This window comes from Schistocerca serialis, chromosome 4, assembly GCF_023864345.2.
Source record: "Schistocerca serialis cubense isolate TAMUIC-IGC-003099 chromosome 4, iqSchSeri2.2, whole genome shotgun sequence".
NCBI lineage: Eukaryota > Metazoa > Arthropoda > Insecta > Orthoptera > Acrididae > Schistocerca > Schistocerca serialis.
In genome coordinates, this window is record NC_064641.1 from 707,695,906 (window position 1) to 707,717,108 (window position 21,203).

The 21,203-nt window shown below is 47.0% G+C and overlaps 5 non-coding genes across 5 annotated transcripts; 1 reads left to right on the forward strand and 4 right to left on the reverse strand.

Annotated features, from left to right (window-relative positions):
- Positions 1-9,322: 9,322 nt before the first annotated feature.
- Positions 9,323-9,394, reverse strand: Trnaw-cca (transfer RNA tryptophan (anticodon CCA)). The gene has a single exon. It is a non-coding gene; the product is annotated as a tRNA-Trp (tRNA).
- Positions 9,395-9,450: 56 nt separating this feature from the next.
- On the reverse strand, positions 9,451-9,522 carry Trnac-aca (transfer RNA cysteine (anticodon ACA)). The gene has a single exon. It is a non-coding gene; the product is annotated as a tRNA-Cys (tRNA).
- A 505-nt stretch (positions 9,523-10,027) lies between these two features.
- Trnaa-cgc (transfer RNA alanine (anticodon CGC)) lies at positions 10,028-10,099 on the forward strand. Its single transcript has one exon. It is a non-coding gene; the product is annotated as a tRNA-Ala (tRNA).
- Positions 10,100-17,232: 7,133 nt separating this feature from the next.
- Positions 17,233-17,304, reverse strand: Trnaw-cca (transfer RNA tryptophan (anticodon CCA)). The gene has a single exon. It is a non-coding gene; the product is annotated as a tRNA-Trp (tRNA).
- A 465-nt stretch (positions 17,305-17,769) lies between these two features.
- Trnac-gca (transfer RNA cysteine (anticodon GCA)) lies at positions 17,770-17,841 on the reverse strand. Its single transcript has one exon. It is a non-coding gene; the product is annotated as a tRNA-Cys (tRNA).
- Positions 17,842-21,203: the final 3,362 nt, after the last annotated feature.

Genomic DNA, 21,203 nt, shown 5'->3' on the forward strand with positions numbered 1-21,203 from the left:
CGCACCAACCACCCGGAATCTTACAATGCTCCATTCAGTGAGTGGGAATTTCGCAGTGCCCTAGCTGCTTGCCCTGATACCGCTCCTGGGCCAGATGGCATCCACTGTCAGATGCTGAAACACCTTTCAGTGGACTGCCAGCGGCGCCTTCTCGATCTTTACAACCGTCTTTGGGTCGAGGGGGAGTTTCCGTCGCAATGGCGGGAAGGCATTGTCATCCCCGTTTTGAAACCTGGGAAGACCCCTCTGGAGGTGGACAGCTACCGTCCCATTAGCCTCACCAACGTTCTTTGTAAGTTGCTTGAACGGATGGTGAGCCGGCGCTTGCATTGGGTACTGGAGTCTCGGGGCCTTCTGGCTCCGTTTCAGGGTGGGTTCCGTAAAGGCCGCTCCGCCACCGACAATCTGGTGAGTCTGGAGTCGGCCATCCGTACTGCTTTTGCCCGCCGTCAGCACCTGGTCGCTGTCTTTTTCGACATGCGGAAGGCGTACGATACGACGTGGCGTCATCACATTCTTTCTACGCTTCATGGATGGGGTCTTCGGGGTCCTCTGCCGATTTTTATCCGCAATTTTCTGTCGTGTCGTACCTTCCGCGTGCAAGTCGCGGCCTCGTATAGTTCCTCCCACGTCCAGGAGAACGGTGTGCCACAGGGCTCTGTTTTAAGTGTCTGTCTGTTTTTAATAGCCATTAACGGGCTTGCTGCGGCCGTGGGAAATTCTGTCTCTGCTTCCCTGTATGCTGACGACTTCTGCCTTTATTACAGCTCTACTGGCATTGCAGCTGTTGAACGTCAGCTACAGGGCGCTATCCGTAGGGCGCAGTCTTGGGCTGTAGCGCATGGGTTTCAGTTTTCGGCAGCCAAGACCTGCGTTATGCATTTCTGCCGGCGGCGTACTGTCCACCCGGAGCCGCAGCTTTCTCTTAACGGCGACCTTCTTTCGGTGGTGGAATCACACAGGTTTTTGGGGGTGGTTTTCGATGCCCGGTTGACTTGGCTGCCTCATATCCGGCAGCTCAAACAGATGTGTTGGCGGCATCTCAATGCACTGCGCTGTTTGAGCCACACCCGCTGGGGAGCTGACCGCTCTACCCTGTTACGGCTCTACCAGGCGTTAATCCAGTCCCGTCTGGATTATGGATGCCTGGCATATGGCTCAGCATCCCCGTCTGCGTTGCGGGTGCTGGACCCAATCCTCCACAGCGGGATACGCCTTGCCACTGGTGCTTTCCGCACCAGCCCTGTGGACAGCTTACTCGTGGAGGCAGGTGTCCCTCCACTGCGGTTCCGGCGCCAACGTTTGCTGGCCGCTTATGCTGCCCATGTTCTAAGCTCGCCCGGGCATCCAAATTATCGTCTCCTGTTCCCGCGATCGGTTGTCCATCTGCCAGATCGTCGGCCCCGGTCTGGTTGTACAATAGCGGTCCGCGTCAAAGAGCTTCTCTCTGGGCTTCAGGTTTTTACTGTTCCACCTACTTTCCGGGCTACTTCGCATACACCCCCATGGTGTGTTCGTCGCCCTTGCCTTCGGCTGGACCTGGCACAGGGCCCGAAGGACTCAGTCCCTCCAGAGGCCTTCCGCCGCCGCTTTTATTCTATCCTGGCCACGTATCAGGGCTCTGGTATTGTCTACACTGACGGTTCGATGGTTGCTGGTCGTGTCGGGTATGCGCTCACTCTAGGGGACCGTTCCGAACAACGTTCCTTGCCGGATGGCTGCAGCGTTTACACTGCTGAACTGGTCGCCATCCTTCGTGCCCTAGAGTATATCCGCTCCTGCTCAGGTGAGTCCTTCGTTATCTGTAGCGATTCCCTGAGCGGTTTACGAGCTCTCGACCAGTGTTTCCCTCGTTCTCGTTTGGTGATGGCTATCCACGAGTCTCTGCATACTCTCGCCTGTTGCGGCCGCTCTGTGGTCTTTGTGTGGACCCCCGGTCATGTCGGTATCCCGGGTAACGAACATGTTGACCGCCTGGCGAAAGAGGCCACCACCAAGCCATCTCTGGACCTTGGCCTCCCTGAGACTGATTTGCGGGCAGTCTTCCGCCGCAAAATCTTGGCGCTATGGAACGAGGAATGGCGCGAACTGCCATTGTCCAATAAACTCCGTGCTGTCAAGGAGACGACGGCTGTGTGGCGGTCATCCCTGCGAGCCACTCGCAGGGAATCGGTAGTTCTTTGCCGGCTCCGCATTGGCCACTCCCGGCTGACACACAGTTATTTACTGCGCCGGGAGGACCCTCCTGTATGTCGCTGCGGGGCGGCTTTGACAGTGGCCCACATTCTGTTGGCCTGCCCCCTTTTAGCTGTGGTCAGGCAGACATTTGCGCTGCCTGATACGCTCCCTGCCCTTTTAACAGACGACTCCACTATGGGTGACTTAGTTTTACGTTTTATTCGGGCAGGGGGATTTTATCATTTAATCTGAGTGTTTCTGTTTTATTTTATTGTTTTGTGTCGACTCTGGCCTTTGGCCTATGATTTTACACTGATTTTTTAATGTGTTTCTAAGTGGTTGGCTTTTCCTTATTTATTTCTATGGTCGGCCAACTACCGTCACACTCTGTGTGGTTTTAGTTCGTTTTGTCTTGTCCTTGTCTCCGTCTCTCTTGTTCTGTATCGTCTGTGATCTCTTCTGTTCCTCTTTTTTTATTCTCTGTGGGTGTTCTTTGTCTTTGGAAAAAGGGACCGATGACCGTGGCAGTCTGGTCCCTTTCATCCCCCAAACCAACCACCCAACCAACCACGAACGCCATTCGAGACTGGAAACATATAGGACTCAGACCATTTCTCTGCAGTGTTCGAAATAATCCTACCATATGGCCTAAGAACTTTATTTATCTCTTCGACCGGAATCTCGAAGGGCAACTCAAAGACTCTAATAGTTCTGCTGCCGAGTCCAGCATGAGAAGCGATAACATCACTGACAGACCCATCGGAATGATTAAACTTGATGACACCACCACATTTATCTACTATAGAAGAACACAAGTCAGGACTTTGCAATTTAACAAAGGCAGCATTTGAAACAAAGGATAAATGAACGCCAACAACATCATCGACAGAAATCTGTACTTTTTCCATAAACCACTGCTTAATCTCAAACGCTTTCGGTCTCACAAAGTTTCTGTCAAATGCAAATTTCATCGTATCTTTCCTCAAAACATTAACCGTATTCATTCTGTCTTCAAATAAATGCTACACAAGTCGCAAGAACGAAAGAAGCGATACAAAACAGACCTTGTACCAGCGACACAGCCGTTGTTTACACCAAAGCGCCAACGCTGCCGCCACACGTCCGTCCCGCACCGTGGCTGCGACTCGGAATGACTGAACTATACCCCCTTTCACGATCTTTCTGTTCCCATAACTTAAGGAAAAATATTATACTCTGCCTGGCTAAAGACGTCTAATCGAGCAAAATATTGCGTAATCATTATCTCTCAGTTATATATTAGCATTAAACGATATAAATATCAAAAATACTAGACACTTCGCGCCTGGAGAAAGTGCGAGTCGGCGCCTTCACCTTAATGTCAGAACGCGAAAATTGCACTAGTAGCTTTTTTCAAGCAAGTTCTGTTCGTCCGTTCTCCGTAATCGTTTGGTATCTGATTAAACTGACATACTCGCCTATTAAACTGACATACTCGCCCATGGCTTTAGTAAACGAAAATTTCTTTGTGACCCCGACGTGATTTGAACACGCAACCTTCTGATATGGAGTCAGACGCGCTACCGTTGCGCCACTTTTTTTTTTTTTTTTTTAACCTTCTGATCTGGAGTCGACGCGCTACCGTTGCGCCACTTTTTTTTGTGCCTGACTCTTGTGTGAAGCAAATGGAGAGTGGTCAGTTCCTTGCAGGTGGAGACAAGGCGGGTAGGGGTCAAAACCCGAAGCATGTCCGCGATGGCTCCCCCCACCCATCCCTGATTCACTCCTTCAAGCTGACACTTGTTATAAACCTTTGTTCTTATCTTTGCTGTTATATTATTTTTTTTGTCGGTTAGAGTTGTTAACCCTGTGCTCCGAGGTACATAGTGCTGACACATTTGTAAATAAACATTACTTCTTTGTCGTGTGTCGTTTGTGTGTTTTGATCCATATCGAAATACATTCCTCTTCCATTAGAGGTGTGAAATTGTCATGAATAAGCAACAAGGAAAGGGAGACTAATGAAAAGAGATACATTGACCTTGTATAACAGAAAGTATAACTTAAGAAAAAAATATAGAAATAAAACAGAATACATTTCTTCTTGACTGGCTTCCATCGTCCAATGTGGTCATCCTATGCCATGTTTTTCAAAAGTGATGTCCATCATGTTGCCGAATAATTTTTTACTGTCAGTGACTCATTGAATTTTCCAGTATGCCAGCTCCATGTAGGTTAGAAAACTAATAAAATCGTCCTCTCCACGAACATTAATGATATAGTTAACATAGTGCCCCAGGATCCACATTACCGTACTGTTTTTCGTGGCAGGGTAAAACTTTTTGTCGGGACGCATGAGGATATCCAACTGCAGATTGTCTTCCACGCTCCTTGAGAGTACAGCGATCCTCTTCTTGACCCATCGCCAATTCAGTGCATGGCCACCGCAGGTAAACCGATGGATCAGAGAATCGATGAGCCCACAACAGAGACAGATATTTGTGTCACTTAACCCAATTGCATGTAGCTTTTCATTGGTGGCAATCGTGTTATTTACCACCCTGTACCAGGTTGAAGCAACACCCGAAGAGTGTACTTTCAAGCTGACGTTGGCCCACACCGTTGTCCAGTTGGTAGTCGGATACTTCTGTTCTATTGTATTTGGGGCCGCCGACTTTCCCCACTCACGTTGCAAGTCCCGAGTTGGCAGTGGTCGTCGCTGTAGAACACCCACATCTGCATAACTAACATGAAGGAAAAATTCTCTGATGTGTTTCAATTTGTAATGGATTTTTCCGACGTCAATCGGTGGTCGAACACTCGCTGGACGCACTGTGAGGAACAACTTTTGAGTAACAGTGCATTGGCTGTCATGCAGTAAAGTCGTGGTCCGCCTGAAGTACAAGGCCATTGCCTTCCCGGCGATGTTAACTAACTCAAGCCCACCAGTAGTTCTCGACTTGGCTAGGGTATCGGAGGACAATTTAAATATGTTTCCCTTCCAGATGTATTGATTGGCAACCTGCATGATCTTTCTGGCCTGAAGCTTGGGAATGGGAAAGAACTGTGCAACATAATACGCCTTGGAGAAGACGTAGGTATTGAGAATCCTGATTTTTTCGATAATGTTCACAGCACGCCAGCGACATTCGACAATGGTAACCTGTATCAGATGCGTCACTGACTTCCAATTGGAGGCCGCCATTTTGAGAGGGCACCTATTCAAGGTGATTCCTAGTAGTTTGTGAGATTCCGCAACATGCGCCCACGGTATAGTTAAGCTCTCGAAACCCCTGATATCGAGCACTTTACATTTCCGGTCACTTACTTGTGCTCCAGACACTTAACTATATTGGTCGATCGCCCGTTTAATACGGACCACCTCGTCGTCACTGCGTAACAGTACGGCAACATCGTCAGCGTACGCACGGACTATGAATGTGTGACCGGACACTGACACTCCTGACAACTGGTGATAAAGAGACCGAAGGAAGGGTTCCAGTGACAGCACAAAAAGTGACATAGAGAGTGGACTGCCCTGGGGGACACCCCGCTTAACGGATATCGGTTGCGTCAGCTGTCCATTGACTTGTATCCTCGCTGATACACCAGATATCAAATTGCGAAGGACTTTTATCACCCCTTCCTCGAGTCCTATTTTGTCCATTATGTGAAAAAGGTATCGGTGGTTCACATGTTCAAAGGCTTTATGAAAGTCTAGAAAAAGCAGCGCACAATTCAGGTTGGTGACTGAGGCAATGGAGATGAGCTCCCGAATTTCAGACATCGCAGACATGGCATTCCGTCCTGGCACGCACGCCTGGTGCCGCCGGACAACTTTGTGAATGAGCGGAGACATTCGGGTGTTAACAGCTCTGGCTATAGTTTTGTAGTCAAAATTGAGCAGGGTGAGCGGGCGCAGATTATCAAATCGCTTACACCCTTTGCGTTTGGGAACAAGGACAATTTTACCCTCCTTCATCGCACCAGGAACAGGCGCCCCAGCAATGATTTCATTTAAAATTTCTGTAAAAGTAACACCAATTACATCCCAATACCGAAGATAAAACTCCTTGGGAAGGCCGTCCAGTCCTGGGGCTTTGTTAGCTGGCGACTTAACAATAAGTTCTAAAGTCTCCTCGACACTAAACGCAGCCAGAAAGTCACGATTATCATCCTCAGTAACAGACGAGTCCATCAACTGGAGTACAGTAGCAGTCAAGCCATCATTGGTTGGGTAGTCCGAGTACAGGCCGTGATAATACCTCTGGATTGCCGTGACTATGTCAGGTTGCCGAGTGAGAAGTTCCCCGTTATCAGTTGCCAGTTCGTCTATAAATAAGCGTCTACGGTTCGTCTGATGCTTAATAAGATGATACATGGAAGTTGTCTCAGATTGAACAAAAGAGTTGACTTTTGACTTGATTTTTAATCCTTCTAGTTGTTTACATTTGATACTGAGCATCTTAGCCTTGATTTGCTTTATTTGAGCCGTGTAAATATTATTGACGCCAGATTTGTCGTAGAGCTCCCTTAAAATTGAATAGTAAAATTCGGTGCTCCTCTTTGCATCCCTTGATTGCGTATTACAGTACGAAATCAAAGTCCGACGCAACTTTGGTTTAGCAAAGGACGTCCACCACTCTACTTTCGTACGGTATCTATTGACAGAGCGAAGACAAAAAGTCCAAGTCCGTGTGACAAGTACCTCGAGATCGGCGTCCTGAAGGTGGGAAATATTGAACATCCAGTGACTTCTGAATCGTTTGGTGGGTTGTCTGTCCAGTTGTATAACGGCGGCGTAGGCGCAGTGATCGCTGCATGGGACGGGAATGACCTCCGAGTCAACAACATGTTCTCCGAGCTGAGAAGACACATATATTCTGTCGAGGCGGCTACTCGAGGTGGAAGTGAAGTATGTAAATTTCACAAGGGTAGGGTGAAGGAGTTCCCACGTATCCTTTAGATTCATTCGTAAAACCAGATCATGAAGCTCCTTACAATAGTTAAAATGCGGCCGCTGATCTTTTTGATGTACAACACAGTTAAAATCTCCTCCTAATATTAGTGCAGTCGGATTTTTACGAAGCAGGTAAATTAGTCGTCTTTAAAGAACTCGGTCCTTGCGAACCTGTGTCCACTCGCTGAGGGCGCGTATAGGTTCACGAGCGTGACGCCGAATATTTTGCAGCATATGCCACGCCCCGACTCCAGTGTTTCAACGTCTGAGACGGGGATGCCTCCACGCACGAGAATGGCTGTACCAGTGCGAAGTTCGAAGGCAACATCGGTAATACAGTGGAAGCCGGGAATGACCAGATCGGGAACAAGGAATTCCTGCAATAGAAGTATATCAGCGGCAGACTCATATACGAACTGCCTAAAGACTGCAAGTTTCAATTCAGACGTGATCCTGTTAACATTAACACTCAGGAACTTGTACGCTTGTGCCATGGAATTGACGGAGCTACTTTAAATTAGCGTCATCATCGTCACCGGCAAACCAATCCATTCGTGAACCAGCTGGTGGAGAGTGGCCATCACCATCGTTCGCATCCGAGAGGGCTTGCAGTTTGTGTTTGCTGCGTGGTACATTCAAGTTCGGTTGGAATTTCTTTTTGTTGCTCCCGACGCTTGCGACTTTTTTCCGCAGAAAGCGGCATCGGAGAATCGACACAGGTCTCCTGTGCAGGTTGCCCTGCTACAGCAACCTGCATGTGCGTCTCGCCGGATAGTCCTTCCGGAGACGCGTTAAGTTCTTGTTTACCCACACGTTGGGATTGTTTGGAAACACTCTCCCGGTCAGGTTGTTGACAAGCAAGGCTGAGATCTCGCTCTGTGTTGACACACTCGTCAGCGTGTTTGTTGTTAGTGTCGCGTGGCTGTGATAAGAGTTGGGGACCTGCGCACACACCGTCGACGTCACTGTGGGCAACGTGCTGAGGTTCACTATCGGTTTGTTGGGGAACCGACTCGACAGACGTGGACGGTAAGCAAGAACCAACCTGGGACGTAGCACTACCGTCATCGGGCGAAGAAGTATTAACATCAACACTTGATTCTGGTGTAGCGTCTTGCGAAAGCTCAATGTCGCCTGCCGGTTGTTTGATATCAAGTGTGGCAGGTGTTACCGGTACTGAGACGCCTTCATCTGAACTACTACTGTCGCACGTTCGACGTCTCTTGGACGCTACCGCAGCGACTGGACGGGTGAGAGGGTTCTGATCCCCGCCCTTCGCATGAGGAATAGCAGGGAACTCGTCCTCAAAAGGTTTTTCATGTACAGTCACAGTATCAGTGGAAAGGCACGGCTCATTACTTGGTAATTGGGTGCCTGTCACTAAATCAGCTAAAGTGAGCCTCTTACGTTGTTGGAAAGTAGGCTTTAAGACGGTCATTCTTTTAGGGCAATTTTGCTGTAAATGACCACTTTCATTGCAGTTAAAACACGTAGAAGCTTGCCCAGAATATGTGACCTGCACCTTATACCCACAAACAAATACATGGGATGGGATGTTGACTTTAACTTGCATCTCAACCGATCTGATGCCAGAAAAACATTGCAACTTATGTTGCCTGGACCACTTTTCAGGTCTAATGTTACGCACTTCGCCATATTTCGTGAGCACTTCTTTTAAGAAACAGTTGTCTACTTCAGGGGGCAGGTTGTAAATACGCACGTTAGAGATCTCGACATCCGCGCTATTAACTTGGACAGTACTCACAGTGCCATCGCGATGCCGGAACTCGACACCGCCGCCATGTTTCTGCAAAATTCGTTCCAGTAAGAGGGGATTCAGGAGCTTCACGAAAAAGCAGTACAAATCCAGGTCGTAGTAGGCAGTGTGAACTTGATCAGTGGTTATGCCTATTGTATCGACGATCCATTCATGAACTTCAAGTGAACTTGGCTGAACTGATCGTGTAGCCTTGTCAAACTCGAACTGCAGGGTATTTTTCCTTGGAGTCGTAGGAACCATTGTGCAAATTAACCCAAATGGGCTAACTGCATACAGCAAACACAGAAAACAATGACACTAACACACAACCACGCACAATCACGTGAAACCGAAAGCACAAATGCAACGTAAACAAAGCAAGTGACACTGAGCGCTCCGAACTTCCGCACGCTGCCGCGTTTCAAGCGGTAATGAAAATTTCATTGTGACCCCGACGTGATTTGAACACGCAACCTTCTGATCTGGAGTCAGACGCGCTACCGTTGCTCCACGGAGTCTACTATTTGCAACTCACCGCGACAATCATTTGTTTTTTCGAGATACTGAAAAACGAAGGGGGCACCCGGGATTGAACCGGGGACCTCTCGATCTGTAGTCGAATGCTCTACGACTGAGCTATACCCCCTTTCACGATCTTTCTGTTCCCATAACTTAAGGAAAAATAATATACCCTGCCTGGGTAAAGACGTCTAATCGAGCAAAATATTGCGTAATCATTATCTCTCAGTTATATATTAGCGTTAAACGATATAAATATCAAAAATACTAGACACTTCGCGCCTGGAGAAAGTGCGAGTCGGCGCCTTCACCGTAATGTCAGAACGCGAAAATTGCACTAGCAGCTTTTTTCAAGCAAGTTCTGTTCGTCCGTTCTTCGCAATCGTTTGGTATCTGATTAAACTGACATACTCGCCTATGGTTTTCGTAAACGAAAATTAAATGTGACCCCGACGTGATTTGAACACGCAACCTTCTGATCTGGAGTCAGGCGCTACCGTTGCGCCACAGACTCGACGCTGCTTAGGTCTTGTCATGAATAGGTTCCTCGAACACTTACTGTACCGTTCAAACCTAAGAAATAATGACAGTAGGATACACGAGACACTCGTCCCAGATGTACTTGCTCTGGCGGGGGTGTAACTCAGTGGTAGAGTGTCTGCTTCGCATGCAGAAAGTCCTGGGTTCAAATCCCAGCTCCTCCAATTTTTGTTTCTCCGTGCAGCAGTACATGAAAACTTTTGCCTATCACCATATTCTACAAAATTCAGTGTACAAGATTCTCTCCCCAAGCAAGTGCATTTCGTACAGTTCGACCTCATGGCGGGAGGACAATGACCTGCAAGACCCTGGGCTGCGATCCCTCCCATTGAAATGTTGCTCCAAAGCCTTCGGTATGGCGTGCAGGGTACATCTCAAACATGTATTTGCAACTCACCGCGACAATCGTCATTTGTTTTTTCGAGATACTGAAAAATGAAGGGGGCACCCGGGATTGAACCGGGGACCTCTCGATCTGCAGTCGAATGCTCTACGACTTTTCTTTTCCACTACAGTCCACCGCTCTACCAACTTTTTTTTGTTTTTTTTTCTTTTTTGCCTTCTTCGGCTAGCTTCGATGCTATACTCTTGTTATGCTATTTCACTGTGGATATTTTGAAATGTATAGTTGATTTATTTTGATTCCTTTTTGTTTGAAGAGATATTGAAAAATTTTTTTATTGTTTTTTTTGTTTTATTTTTGTTTTTTTGCTGTTTTTTGTTTGTTCTTTTTTTTTTTAATTTTTTTTCTTTTAATATTGTTTATTTGATTTTACTGCATGCGGAGTTGCAGGTTGCCGACGTCATTCAAAGCTCGTCTTCCCGAAAGTTTGTATGCCTTTGGCTTCCCCAAGCGATGGCTTGGACTAGTCTGATAAATTCCATTTTTGCTGTGTGGTTTCCCAAGTCTCCTTCTGTTAGCTCCGAACGACTCAGGCGCCAAAAACTGCGCTCTGCATACGAATGTGGAAAAGAGAAATTATGAAATCCATGTTGCTGTGGAATGATTTGAAGAAGAAGGAAAGAAAAAATTGAAGAAATAACTCCTGTTTCATCTTTCCTCGTCGACGTCAAATAAATAAAGAAGCAAGTAATGTTCGCAGTTGAGTGGAACAGATACATCTTCTATGTAAGTTTGCAAACATAAAACATAAACGAAAAACCCAGTGGACACGACGTCCAAACGAATGGTCAGCTTCACCATCCATGTTGGGAGAATGTAAATCAAATTCCTGCTGAATTAACGGAGACGACGGGCTAGGTGAAACAAGACAGTTAAAACACCAAGCATGAACATTCCCAATCAGTGACTACTGCAGACACCATGAATATCGACTTTGTTCCTTTTCTTCTTTTTCGTTGTTTCATTGTTTTCGTTGTACATATTTGTTTTTTTTATTTGTAATTTATTTATTTAGTTTTTTATTTATATTTGATAAGGTGTATGTATACGTGGCCGTGGAAGAAACCTTACTGAATTCGTTTACAGGGTCGTGATTTGGAGCGCTAAGATATAATTTGCAAACTTTTGCCTATGTTTGACATCCTGCATTAGCAGTTGTGCCTGTGTGGCGAGGTATAATCTGTAGTCCCGGTATGAACGCCTCTCCTGGGCGCCAAGTAAGTAACATAGTGTGTGTCCAGCCAACCACGTCCAGGTGTTTGCCTTGGTTGTGGGGTAGTACGCGTCGTCGGGTTGGAGCACGGACGTAAGAGAGATGTGCCGTCGTGCCGTGCGGCAGATCAAAGCCATGGTCATTCTACACCATTCCCAGATAAGACCGTTCGCACCACAAACACATCTGTGTTGCAAAGTGTCGACAAGGCCGCACTCCCTACATTTGTCAGTAGCTGACAAATGTATTTTATGAAGTTTCTCGGCTGTGGGTAGAGTTTCATTAACAACTTTATACCACAGTGATCGAATACCGGTATCTAGCACTTTGTTATGTATAGTCTTCCAGATTAGAGCCCAGTCTTTAGAGGGATACTTCAGTTCCATGCGGTTGACCCTGCCTGTGTCGTTCAGTAGCCGGTAGAGGTGGGCAGTGGTAAGGTCACGTAGCGGGACACGCGATTTCATTTGGAGATAACTACTTTCTAAACGAAACATCCTAATGTGGTTTGCTTTGAAATGCGTTTCCCGAAGGTTGATGGGGATGTGCATAGTCTGAGGCTGAAATGTGCGTATGGCCATACTCAGCGCGCTGTCGGGATATTCGTGGCAGAGCTGCAGTGTACGCCGGATCAAGAGTGCCTTACATTTCGTTTGAACATCCGTCAGGCCGAGGCCGCCTTTGTCTGGTGGGAGAGTGATGACATTGATGCCCACCTTGAAGATGTCACCCCTCCAGATGTACCAACCTACTGCCGACATAATTTTCCTCGCAACACTGTCGACCACAGGAAGTATTTGCCCGACATACCAAATTTTCGAGAGAATTATGGTATTAACGAAATGAACTCTCTGCAATAAGTCCTGTTCTCTGCCTTTATGATGCTGTAAGCAGCCCCGAGACATAGCCAAAACATGTTTCCAATTGTCTACCGTTGTTCGTAGGGGGCAACTGCTCATCTTGATATCAAGAAGTTTGAGAGTCCCACATCTTCTGTACGGCAAAGGGGCGTCTGTTCGAAATCCACTGCCTATAGGCAGGAGGCAAGTCTTTCCATAGTTTAGCTGAGAACCGGATGCTCGCTCGTAATCGGTGATACTATTCCTAACGGCCGTGAGGTCTTGTTCCGAACGCACAATGACACCCACATCGTCGGCGTACGCAATGCATTTGAGGGTGCTGGAATACAGGTTTAAACCTTGAAGGTTACAATTCAGCATCCTTACAAGTGGCTCAATTGCGATCACGAAGAGACACATGGACATGGGACAGCCCTGTCTGATTGACCGCTGAATCGGAATCCGCCGGGTGAACTGACCATTGACGATGATCTGAGATGTGGCCGAGGTGTACATGTTGCTGACCATTGCAGTAAAGCCGTCACCAAATCCTAAGTGGTTCATGTTGTGGAAGAGGTAGCGATGCAGGATCCGATCAAAGGCCTGACATTGATCTAAAGCCAAGATTTCTGCTTCCGGGCGTGTGATTGCAGTAAACGAAATGAGCTCCCTGTAATCTGCAAGACATTTAAAGATCGTGCGGCCCGGGATCGCTGCTGCCTGGCTGTGATGTATAATTTTTGCAAGGACATGTTTAAGTCTACCTGCTATGACGCGGGCCACAATCTTGTAGTCAGAGTTCAACAGGGAGATGGGGCGGAATTTGGCAATATCTTGATGGGGGTATTCTTTTGGGACCAGAACGATCAGGCTGTCATTGAAACCATCTGGTAACTGTTGGCCGGCGCGCAGTTCATTGCAGATGCAAACAAAACAATGTTCGAGGAGGTCCCAGAACTGCTTATAAAATTCAATCGGCAGACCATCAATGCCGGGCGATTTGTTGGCCTGAGCCCTGTTCAGTGCCTCCCGAACCTCCACCGAGGTGACATCACTGATGAACAATTGCCTGTCGTCCTCATCGAGCGTTGTCGGAAGATATGCATGCATCGCCGCGATTGCCGCGATTGCCGCATCATCGGCTGGTTGTGCCCTGTATAGTCGCCCGTAGTAGTCCGTTATAGACTCCTTAATTTCAGCCTGGGTCGTCACAAAGGTACCGTCTTCAGTTCGTAAGCGGGTAATCAATTTTTGTCGTGCGCGGCGTTTCTCTGTCCCTAGGTGGAAGGCGGATGGTTGTTCGTCAGAAGTGCCGGCGCTATCTCGCGAACGGATTTTAACTCCTTCCATTTGCCTGCTTTTGAGGAGCGTCAACTTTGATTTGATCCGTTTAATATGAAGAAATTGTTCCTGCGTGACATGTGCTTCAGCATACAAGTCACGAAGACAGCGAAAATAAAATTCAAACGTCTCTTTCTGCATCCGGCTCCTGTCAGAGCTATACGCCTTCAAACAACGAATAAGCCTAGGTTTTGCACAACGGCACCACCACTGCGTTACCGATGGGAATGTTGGTCGTCGATGTAAACAAATTTCCCGGGCTTCTTGTTGACGGTCTCGTAACTCCTGTTCCCTGAGAATACTGATGTTAAGTTTCCATCCTGTCCGACCACGGAAAGTTTGCTGGCGCGCCATACGAATGATACAATGGTAAGCTAAATGGTCGGAAAAATACAGGGGCCACGTTTCCGAGGAAGATACCCGCTCACGCAGGTTTTTCCCCACGTAGATCCTGTCGAGGCGGCTGGCCATTTGTGCAGTATGGTATGTGAAGCACCGTTGGTCCCCGTGTGTTATTTCCCACGTATCCTCCAGCTCTAATTGACGTACTGTTTCGCCGAGAGCGGCACATCCATTAAAGGTCGGCCATTGGTCCTTTGGCTTCAAAACACAATTAAAATCGCCTCCGATAACCACGTCCTCCCGGCTGCGGCGTAAAAGATATAATAAGTCAGTGGCAAAGAACTGAGCTCGTCTCGTTCTGATTCCCGGAAGGGGCATATACATTAACAAATCTAATGCCGTTGATAAGGCACGCTATACCCCTGCCATTTTCGAGTCGTTCAACGTCGGAGACGGCCACGCCCACTTTGGTTAATAGAGCGATACCTGAAGAACTGTCTGGGGTGGTGTTTTTGAGTAATTGGTAGCCAGGAATGTCAGGCTGAAATTTATCATCGACCTCCTGCAACAGCACAATATCAGCATCGCAGCTGTATAAATAATCACGAAAGCTAGAGAGCTTCTGTACAGAAGTAATTCTATTAACGTTAAGTGTGGCTAACTTATAATCCTGGTAGGACTGCATGAACTGCTAAATGTTGGCAGAAAGAGAAAAAAGCAAAGCAGATATGCAGAAGCACAGAACATTATAACCTTTAGTAGGTATCAGATAGGTAATCATCGTCCCCCGTTGGGTGTTTTGAGACAGGTCGTGTCGTACTTAAGTCGCCGACCGGTAATGCGGGTAAAATTCCTGGAGATGGCCCCACCACAGACAGGCTCTGGTCCATTATTACATCGTCAGTGTCATCTGCCCAATTGACCACATGAACAGCGGCCACCTCGCCAATTGAGCCCTGATCATTTTGAGATTGATGTTCGGGGGTATCCCTGAGGTCCTCACGAGGGTTCTGTTCCTCGTTCGCAGCGACCTGGCCGCCACCATCGGGGTGGGGCACGGAGACGTCCGAGACCTGTGGGGTCTCATGCATCGGCTGTTCAGTGGGGCGGTCAAGAGAGACGTCAGGCAAGGAACGGGCAATTTGCGCCCCTTCTTCGCGCAAAGGTGGTGCGGTGTGGGCGGCATCCTTGTGGGCGATCCTCCTTTTCTTGTGTTTCTTGGGAGAAGTCTCGACTCTTCGAAGTTCTCCAGCCGACGAGGAAGAAGTGGAGTCCTGTGCAGGAGGAAGTGCATTTTGAACTGAAATGGGATCCATATTGCTGTTAACGTGGCGACCAGTGTGATATTCCTGGGAGTTAGCAACCTCTTGGTGGCTGTCTAAAGACGGAACCGCCGGGATGCTACTGGCAACCGGTACTTCTGTAGCAGGAACAGCGACGCCTTCCTGACTGGAAGTGTCCATGGGCGTATCTAGAACAGTGTCCGAAGCCCTGGGATCCGTGGCCACGTCAGGTTGCACCGCCGCGGCCGTGGTCGAGCGGACTGCCGCTACATATGTGAGAGGCAGTGTCGATGTAGTGTCACCGCCAGACACCACACTTGCTAGGTGGTAGATTAAATCGGCCGCGGTCCATTTAGTACATGTCGGACCCGCGTGTCGCCACTGTGTAATCGCAGACCTAGCGCCACCACAAGGCAGGTCTCTTGATACGAGAGAGCACTCGCCCCAGTCGGACGGACGACCTAGCTAGCGACTAGATGTACGAAGCCTTTCACTCTCACTAGCCGAGAGACAGAATAGCCTTCAGCTAAGTTAATGGCTACGAACTAGCAAGGCGCCATTAGCCTTACAGTGATTGTAATTAAAGTCTCCTGTGTATAGTCAAGAGCGATGTACCACAATGATTGATTAAAGATAAGTATTAATCCAGCTACGTACTTTTCTTCATAGCATTAATTACGTAGCCTGTTCCAGTACTTGACGCCCGTCGGCGTGTATGTGTACGCGTGCCTTTCTTTCGGCTACCCGTCATTGTGGACTGGCTGCCTTGTCAGTCCACTTCAGTCGACATCCTGTTAGTTACCGTCCTTTCGCCAGGTGGTAATTGCGTCACTCGTCGCTGCATACACTGAGCGCGAACGTGATCAGTGGCACCACAACCTGCACAAGTTCTAGGTTGACCGTCGTACATAACGATCGCCCTGTATCCACAAATAGTGAGATATGACGGGATGTGTCTCTTCAACTCTATCTTGACCTGACGAACACCGTTCAAAACAGGGACTTTGAAAGACAACCACTTTTCGGCAACATTGCTAATGACCTTACCATAACTGTCCAAAGCAGCGTTGATGTGTTCCGCGCGTACTTCAAACGGTAGTTCGAATATTCGAATGGTGCGGACACCAAACCCTGGATGAGACGCGAGAACCTCTCCAACATTCCTATCACAATGCTTAAACTTCAAACGACCACTACAAGAGTCAATGATTTGGTCACAGATTTCAGCAGCTTTAAACTTTATATAGGCAGTGCTGCTAACTATCGATAAATGGACTCCAGGAATGTCATCAAAGGATCGTTTCATAGCTTCCTCAATCCACGATTCTAATTCAAACGATTTTGGTCTTGCATAGTTTGAATCAAACACAAACTTCAAAGTATCCCGTCGTGTTAATTGACTCATGTTGGAATCCTACACATATTCCACACAATAACACGTTACTGTGTACAGCAAGGGCGGCATTCACCACAACAGCCAGCAGCAGCGGCGACGTAAGCACCACACGTCCGCTCACCACGGCCGCCGAGGGCCGACTGTCGACTGAGCTATACCCCCTTACACGATCTTTCTGTTCCCATAACATAAGGAGAAGTATTACACTCTGCCTGGATAAAGACGTCTAATCGAGCAAAATATTGCGTAATCATTATCTCTCAGTTATATATTAGCGTTAAACGATATAAATATCAAAAATACTAGACACTTCGCGCCTGGAGAAAGTGTGAGTCGGCGCCTTCACCTTAATGTCAGAACGCGAAAATTGCACTAGTAGCTCTTTTCAAGCAAGTTCTGTTCGTCCGTTCTCCGTAATCGTTTGGTATCTGATTAAACTGACATACTCGCCTATGGCTTTCGTAAACGAAACTTTCATTGTGACCCCGACGTGATTTGAACACGCAACCTTCTGATCTGGTGTCAGACGCGCTACCGTTGCGCCACGGAGTCGACGCTGCTTAGGTCTTGTCATGAATAGGTTCCTCGAACACTTACTGTACCGTTCAAACCTAAGAAATAATGACAGTAGGATCCACGAGACACTCGTCCCAGATGTACTTGCTCTGGCGGGGGTGTAACTCAGTGGTAGAGTGTGTGCTTCGCATGCAGAAAGTCCTGGCTTCAAATCCCAGCTCCTCCAATTTTTGTTTCTCCGTGCAGCAGTACATGAGAACTTTTGCCTATCACCGTATTCTATAAAATTCAGTGTACAAGATTCTTCCCCCAAGCAAGTGGATTTCGTACAGTTCGACCTCATGGCGGGAGGACGATGACCTGCAAGACCCTGGGCTGCGATCCCCCCCATTGAAATGTTGCTCCAAAGCCTTCGGTATGGCGTGCAGGGTGCATCTCAAACATGTATTTGCAACTCACCCCGACAATCGTCATTTGTTTTTTCGAGATACTGAAAAATGAAGGGGGCACCCGGGATTGAACCGGGGACCTCTCGATCTGCAGTCGAATGCTCTACGACTGAGCTATACCCCCTTTCACGATCTTTATGTTCCCATAACTTAAGAAAAAATATTATACTCTGCCCTGAGATTAAGAGTCTCATGCTCTACCGACTGAGCTAGCTTTTTCTTTTTTTGTTTTTTTTTACTCAGACGCGTTATCCGTTGCGCTACATTTTTTTTATTTATAGTTTACTTGTTGCTTTTTATATATTTTGTTCCTTTTTTGTTGTTTTTTTTGTTCCAACGGAGCTAACTTTTTTGTTTATATATATATATATATATATATATATATATATATGCTGTTAACGTGGCGACCAGTGTGATCTTCCTGGGAGTTAGCATATATATATATATATATATATATATATATATATATATATATATATATATATATATATATATATATATTTAACGTCTTAACCACTTTTTTTCTATTTTTTTGGAAAATCAACAAACTAAAACACTCGTCTTTGCTGGTCTCTCATAGCTTCTGGAGAAAATTAGAAAAAAATGGCTCCGTTGCTAACACAAGAATTGTTTTCAGTTTCCGGTGTACTGGATTGGAGTCTGTGAGTGGTGGTAGATGGGGGGTGTGGGAGGCAGGTCACGAGACAGAAGCAGTGGGGCCTCTTCGCGGCACTACTGGAGTCCCGCGGCCTGGGCCCACCCCCTTAGACTCATATATCTTACCCAATACCCATTCTATTAAATATTATTTTAAGCATATTGCCGAAAATGTTGCCACGATTGGGATAGCTGCAGGTTTTCGCGAATTCGATTTCCATAAACATCTTGAATTGCAAGGGATCGTCACCACCAAGTTGATTAAATCATAGCTGGAATAGTTGCCCAGCAACCACTTAACTACGTTATTTTTCGCCGGCGGATAAAATCGCCCGTCGGGTCGAGACAACATAGTTGAAGGTATGTTGGCGGTTGGAGTCCTGGTAACAATGGCTATTTTTTCTCTCAGCCAGCCCCAATTTCGTGCACGTTCTCCGCAGGTATAACGGTGCAGAACTGTATCCACCAGTTGACAGCTATGGCAGAGAATTGTATCACTGAGTCCGATTTTATGTAGCCTCTCATTGGTGCTAATCACTTCATTGATTGCTTTGTACCATGCAGTTCGAGAGGCTGAAGTAAGGACACTGGAACTGACATTACGCCATACTATATCCCAGTTGATGCCACTGTACTTCGTAACAATTGGATTCGGTCCTTCGTGTTGTCGCCAGTATGCAAATATTGCTGGAGCCGCTAAATGTCGAGAATTTAAGAGGTCTTGACCGATGTAGCTGCGTGCAAAATAATAATCTCGGAAGTGTTTGAGCTTGTAACTGATGGTCTGAATGTTCAGCGGGGGGTCAAGACTTTGCGGCCTGACGGCAGTGAATAATTGCGCCGTAATGCCCGGAAGGTAATTGTTAATGATAGAGACCGTCCTTGTAACATACAGAGCTGCTGCCTTTTTCCTGATGTCGACTAAGCCCATCCCTCCGTTTAGGGGGTGGAGTGTTGCAGTTTTGGCAGATACGCGAAAAATTTCCCCGCGCCAAATAAAATTTGTTATCTTTGACATATTATTTCTAGCAATTACTGCAGGGAGCGGCAGAAGCTGAGCCATGTAATACGCCTTTGATAAAATACAGGCGTTGATAAGTTGAATACGATCAAATTGGTTGAGGCTGCGATGGTAATTATCAATTAGGGCACCATTTATTTTACGTGCTACATGCCGCCAGTTAGCCGCTATCATCTTTAGAGAGGACGCCGCCAACATGATCTCCAGAGCCTTGTGTACTCTGACTTGTGTAGCTTAATCAACACGCAAATGCTGGAGGCCACAGAGGTTCAGAAATTTGCTTTTTTGTTCATTTAACTGCGCCCCTGACGCCAGACAGTATTTCCGAAGTTCAGCCGCTAATACGGTGACATCATCGACATTGTGAATCACCACACCCACATCGTCGGCATAGGCTCCGATTACACTTTTTACCCCAGAAATTGTAATCCCAGTGAGTTTCGTCTGCAACTGTTGTAACAGAGGTTCAAGGGAGAGTACAAAAAGCAACATGGAGAAGGGGCTCCCTTGTGGAACCCCTCTGTTGATTGGTATTGGTCGCGTCAGTTGTGAGTTGACAGAAAGTTTTGCCTTGATTCCCATGGCCACGTTTTTAATCATGTCAATCGTGTTCCGAGTGAAACCCAGTCTTTGCATAGTCTCGAGGAGGTACGCGTGATTTACGAGATCAAAAGCTTTAAAAAAATCGAGAAAGATCAGCCCACATTTCATGTTACTAGCGTTCGTTAAAGCAATGACATCTCGGTAAAAAGCAGCCGTTTCCAGAATTGTTCATCTAAAGGCACATGATTTTAGCAGTGAGTGGCATGAGTCTCACGTTAATTGCGCGAGCCACGATCTTATAATCAGAGTTTAATAACGATATTGGTCGGAAATTGGTGATAGTTTTAGTACCTCTGTTTTTAGGGAGAAGCACAATTTTACATTCCTTAAAGACGGGTGGGACAGACGTTCCTTGCAAGACTTCTTTCGTGACTTGAGTAATTTTGTCCCCGATGATGTGCCAATAGTGCTTGTAAAATTCAACTGGTAAGCCACCAGGGCCAGGGGATTTCTTAAGTGGCGAACTGCAGACGACATTCAAAACATCTGTATTACTGAAGGCTAACGAGATGGAGTCATTTTCGTCCCTTGTGACGGTAGATGAAATGGTGCTAAACAGTCCATCATAGCAGTCGTCGTGTAGAGCCGCCGATGCGTAGGTGTTGACAAAATAGTCGTGCAGAGCTTTGACAATCTCTCGCTGAGTGTCAATCGTTCTTCCATCCTCGAGTTTCAGGGCATCAATAAAAGTCCGCCTCCTGTTCTTTGTATGTTTGACGTTGTGGTACAGAGCGGCTGCTTCATCATCTCTGACCGACGTCACTTTAGATTTTATCTTAAGGCCGTCCAGTTGCATCCTCTTCTGACTGATTAATTTTGCTTTTATTTTCCGAATGTCGTCGATTCTGGTGGTCGTCGCGTCTGCACGATCGTACAGGTCCCGTAAGATTGTGTAATAAAATTACATCGTCTTTTTGATCTCCGCCACCCTTTCAGTCCCGAAGTACATGATGTCATTTCGCAGTTTCGGCTTTGCCTGCAGAGTCCACCACTCTATAGTGCTACGAAATATGTTAGTAGCGCGCAAGCACTGCTCCCAAGCTCGACGCACCCCCTCCTCCAGCTCAACATCCGTTAACAAAGACACATTCAGGTTCCATTGACTTTTATACCATCGTGTGGGTTGTGGAAGTAATTTCAGGCACGCGATGACACCACTGTGATCGGAGAAACTGGCGGGGATCGTCTCTACTTTTAATAAATCA